A 6,000-nucleotide genomic window follows, 5' to 3' on the forward strand; every position below is an offset into this window, starting at 1 on the left:
TTAGTCCTTTCACAGCTGGGGAGAAATGAAACCTTGCTTTATCAAAGTAATTGGGTTATTATGTGAGACTAACTTCATTCCAGACCCCCTTTCTTTCTGTGGAGGATACGTAAGTGATCACTGTGTCATATTTCCACCTCACTACACTCCTTTTAAGAATATTTCTTTTATACCTCAGTAGATGATACATATATTTTTCAGCTTAAACTTATTATCATAAGCTTGTTAATCATTCAATTATTATGTAAGGGCATGTCAGGTGCTCTTATAAGTACTAGAAATAAATGATAAAATAAAGACTAAGGTCCCAGCCATTGTGGAGCATACATTCCAGTGAAGGAAGACAGCAAAAAATAAGAGACAAAAAGTAGACATGATGATTTCAGGCTACGGTCAATGCTATAAAGGAAATAAACAAGGTCACATGACAGAGAGTGAAGGGAAAAGGATGAAGCCTTCCCTTGAACAGGGTGGTCATAGAAGTGATCCCTGAAGAGGTACTCTTGAGTTTAGCTGGAAAGATGTAAGGAAGGAAACAGTAGACAGAAGAGTTCGATGAAGAGCATTCAGGCAAACAGAACCGTACTTGTGTCAGTCCTGAAGTACCTACAAATAACCCAGTGTGTTAAGGGAACAGAAAGGGGGCAGTGTAGCTTGGCTGCAGGTGGTAAGGGGGAGAAGGTAGAATAAGCTTGGAAGTCGAGGGGGGGACCCCACTGTGGAGAATTTTGTAGGGTTGGGAATTGGGAAGAAAAGAGTGGATCAGGCAAGAAGTTGAGGACTGTGGGGGAGATAAGGAAAATGGTCCTCTCACAGGGTTAAAAACAAATCTTCTAAAACATTATTGTCTTGACAAAAAATGTACTCTTTAGTTTGCCAGTTTCTCAAACAGAGAATTTTACTTTTAATTAGCTATTTGAAGCTGTGAGAAGCCAAGACAAAGTGAATTGAAATTTCACTTTCCCTTTGTCTTGGACGTTTTCCAAGAATGTATATACAAAGGAAATCTAGTAGAAAACTAGAAAACTTCCAAACTATTAGTCAATAAAATTAGACAAGTGTTTATTAATCCCTTACTGTCTACGTCACTATTCCAGGCGTGCCAGAATTACCAAAGAAGGCAGAAATCATGGCTCCTGCCCTCAGGGAACTTAACCTATCTGAGAAAACCTGCATAAATGCAAACACTAGGGTGTAGTCCTATCACAAATATCTAAATCAGCAGAAGGGATTGGAGCATAAGTTGTACCCTTCATTTTTTTAAAAGTTGTAGAATGATATAAAAACCACTGTGAGGTGTATTCATCCAAGGATATTGTATGACGTAGTTGAGGCAAAGCCTGGTTACAAAAGGGGAAGGAAGTGGATTTCTAAACAAGGGATAACATTCACAAAGTTGGAATTGAATACTGGATTTCCAGAGGGAGAGTAAGACTGCAACTGAATGTTTATCTGTAGCTAAGGAGAAAGATTAAGAATAATTAGGCAAGGAAGGAAGATATAACAGAATTTCGGTAAACCAGACTAAGCTATTTGTATGTCTCCAAGAGTTGGCAGAAAATGATTAAACTTTTAATCAGTAGGCAATAAAATGGATTTTTTTTGGTAACACACAACAACAAAAATAGCAAACACATGTAGTGTTTCTCATATGAAAGGTACTTTAAGTAAGTCTCCTTAAAATCCTTATAGCAACTCTCTGAGGTAGATAATTAATTTCAGGTAACAGACAACAGTATTGAGGCATGTACTGTTACCTAACTTTCCCACTGTCACCATATAATCTCTCATAAAACCAGACAATGAAACTCACAGAGTATGTCTCACAGCCCAGGTTTTTTTTTTTTTTTTTACGTCATCAAAGATTACACATTGTACCTATTCTATGAGCAAATATGGCAAAACAAAAAGGGGCCAGGGACAAAGCCCAGGTAGAAGGGTTTGGTACCTATGAGCTGGAAGCCAATATCTCAGTGCTAACAGTGAGAATGAGGAGGAAGGTATAAATCCAAGAGCTCTTGTAAAGGATGATTGTCCAAGCTTTCAGAAAATATGCATATAACCAAGGAAAAAAGGAATAACATCAAAAGAACTCAGGAAGTGGAGAGGGTATTAGTGTAGTTGGCATGAATATAGAAATTGGAGAAGAGGATTAATTACTGGTAAAAAAGGATAGTTGTCTGGACATAGAGTTTAAGGAGATACAAGAACTTCACCGGGAAGGTACTCAAAGGCAATTGTAAAGCACATAGAGAATCAGTTTAGATCTTCATGCCAAGTTGACTTCAAGTCAAAGTGACTTTTCTACCACTGTCTTTCTTAGTTTTAGATTTGACTGCAAAAACTGAGATCCAGAGAAGATTCTGGTTTAATTGCAGATGAATAACTGTAGCAGCTGTGTCTAAGACTAGTCATTCTCAGAGGTGAGGGGGTCACGCTCCACAGTTAACTTGACATTTTGTTTAAACTGAGCTGCCCATCTGCTCTTCCAGACTAATGGAGCTGCGGTTCACAAAAAGAGAATATCTTTGTCACCTATGACTACATTTGGGAAGTAGACATACAAGAAATGACGGATGACTTTACTTCAGCAAAGTGCAGAGTAGAAGTGGGAGAGAACAAAGGTGAGAGAGTGAGGAAAGTTTATCAAGCACTGAGAAAAAAATCCAGCTTTCCTTTAATTAATTCTTTGCTTCTTTACTGTTTCACCCTCTTGTCTTAGAAGTGAACCCATTGTGACTTTCCATCTCACTTTTATTTTAATACCAATGTACCACAGTAATGATGAATAAAGCAGCCACATATTAAATTTTCCTATTCTTCTCTCTCAGAAGACCCACGGCAACAGATGTTAATTGGTGCAGATGTGGCCTACACCCACAGGTGTATGAAAATCACTTATTTTTCAAGATAACCAGCTTGCTTATGAACTTTTCACCATCTTTCCTTTCCTTCTCACAGAGAGAAAAAAAATAGGGCATGACAGAAACTTAATTGTACATTAGCTCTGAAGAACAAATCAGTTTAAACTTCTTTGATGTGGCAGAATTCCCATAAAAACAATATTACAATATGGCGTCAGAGAAAAGTATCCTTCCGCCTCAAGCCCCAGAGGCCATTTGTTCCACACTTCATGAAGAAAACCAAGTAGAATAAATCTTGAACAGCCATCCCAGTTTCATTTCAGTAAATCATCAATCTGAAAATAATAATTTGAATAAAGAATCATGGCACAAACCTAAGAAGATCTCATTTATTGATGTAGGCTGCAGTAACGCATATACTCTGCGGCCAATGTTTAATTTGTTACCAAATTTTAAGATAGGTATTTATATAAGAGAAAAGGCAGAACCTTGCCCCACATGTGATATATGTAATAATTTCCTTCCCTGCCTAATAATAACATATCACGTTTGTACAATGCAAATGAAATCTATAAAAACGTGGACTCACAGGTTGTTTTTTAAACTCTATAGCAAGAAGGAGAATAGCGAACTCCTATCCACAATTCTCAAGTCAGTTCGTTGTTTTTTTCCCCAAAATAATTCAGGAGAATAATGTTTGAAAATCTTTCAGTTTCACAAAGGCTTATTTGATTTTCTATTAGCTCCATAGATAAGCCAGCCATCAAAATAAAATGTACAAAAACATCAAGGTATTATTTTTATACCTAAAGAGACTACTAACTATACAGTTCTATGAAACATATTCAACAGACAAGTGTTTCCTTTTGTACTGACTTGCAATAAATTTGGCATTTCTTTTCTGAAACAGCTTTCAGGTTTTGCAAAATGGTTGCAATTTGAAGTAAAAAAGTGGTTTACTTATGTCTTTATAAAATGTTTACAAAGACCCAGTCATCAGACTCTGTGCTATCCACAAAAGCAGAACATACTATTTTGAAAATATAATATCCTTTAATCTCTTGTGGCAGTCTTTTGTCTGACAAGTTCATGTGCTTAGTCCCTGATTTAAGCTAAATAATACAATAATAACAGCCCTGAAGTCCTCTCCACCTTAGGCAGCTGAGAGGAACTTGGTCCTCAGGATGCCTTGACAGTTCTACAGCCCTCTAGTCAGCATTGAAGATACTGAGCTGTTTTATTTTGGGGGCCTTCTATCTTATTTTCTAAGTGTGTATGAAAGTAACTCACATTCAGGTCAGCTGAGTCTCATACAGAAAAGTTACTTTCCCACAAAAGAGTGTGTGCATATGTGTATGCAGAGAGGGTGTTAATGATAGTACATGCAGAGCAATTTTCAATCAGTTTTTGTTGTTTTGCTGTCAAATAATGGTAACAGTTCCACCCCGGTAAATTAGTTTTCTTAACTAGATTGCCTCACTTGGTGGGAACAAGAGAAGAAAAGCTTACTGCAATGAACTTACCACCAGACATGTAAAAGATTATCATATTATCATTTTGTTTTCATATTAGCCATCATTAAACATGGTCAGGTTTGTTTTGTTTCCTTTCTTTTCATAGAAATACCCATTATTCTGCATTCTAGCATATGCTGGTGCATAAAGGGTAGAAACTTCTTATGGTTTTATCCTAGGTCGTATGTTGATATAAAAACCTGCTGGTCACATGCCATATTATTTTAAGAATAATATTTGAAAAGCCTCGAATAAATTTAGATGAGTTGATGAAATGCTTTGTTTCTTTTTTCTTCTTCCTTTCTTTGTATCCTTCAAGATACAGGGGAAAGTGGTCCTATCCCCCAATTCCAGGGATGAATCTTAATTGAACTAAGCCAGTCATAAAACCTCCATTCCCCTCTCAACAACTAGTTTTAGTAAGGACACTTGCCACAATTTTGATGAATGAAACATGAGGGAAAGTCTGTTGGGGACATCTGAGGAAAGTTTCTTTACTGATATAAACGAAGACACATATGCTGAAATTGTCACATCTGCATCTAAGGCTTGGAGCCACAGCAGTCATCCTGTAATCATAAAGAGGACCCAACCTTTCCCCAAAGGGTCATCCTATTCTTTATTCAGTAAATATACTGAATAAAAATAAATACCCAATTTCCTATAGAGCCTGTCTGTGGAAGGTTGATGGATACTCAGATCCAAAGCTCTATCATGACCACCTATGAGAGTAAGGATATGCAGGGGTTCTGTAATAAACGGAGTCCTGACCCATGTCTGTTTTACACAGACCTGTAATTGCTTTACAGTTTCTGAAAGTGAAATCCAAATAGGCATGCTCTGTAGCTGATGAAACTATCACACTGGAGTCCATGATAGCTTGAGTGAGCCCAATTCACCAAGTAATAATGTGGGATGAGCCCAATATAAATCCATTGTAAAACACCAATAGTTTTCCTAGGATTGTACTTGAGCAGGTCTAGAGGGCACAAGTTAACTGCACAAATAAGTGTCCCAGACCTCCATGTTACCTGTCACTTTTATATCTCTGTCTCTCCATCAGCTCATACCTGTGGCCTCATAGAAAGTTCCCTAATATCACCTATCAGAGAAGGAAGAACTCAGCTTAGCTCATGGAATGAGTTTACTTCACATATAAATCCAAGCTATAAACTGTTACTGTGCTGTAGCCCCAATAAAGGATAAACTTGATAGACCAATGAGGAAAGTCCCCCAGGGCACAGAGCTTCTGACTGTGTTCCTGATCAGCCACTTTTTGCAAAGAGAAAATATGCCCCATGGTAAGGACTTACATAGATTCATGGGCAGTGACTCTTTACTTGACTGGTTCATCAGCAATCTGAAGAAGCAAGATGGGAATACCGGGAATAAGTGGATAAGGGGAAATGACATATGGAGGTACCATATATCAAATACCCTTAATAATTGACTGGCCAGAAAGAATGAAGAAATGGACTCTTAGAGTTGTAGGTGAGACTTCAGTTTGATCATAATACCTTGCAATGATAGAGACTTTTTGGGATGCATAGCCAATACAGTATCCCCATTAGATAGAATGCATGTGTCCATGAATCAAGGTGAGTAATCAGGAGGGACCCTAT

The sequence above is a fragment of the Felis catus genome, chromosome C2 (assembly GCF_018350175.1).
Source record: "Felis catus isolate Fca126 chromosome C2, F.catus_Fca126_mat1.0, whole genome shotgun sequence".
Lineage (NCBI taxonomy): Eukaryota > Metazoa > Chordata > Mammalia > Carnivora > Felidae > Felis > Felis catus.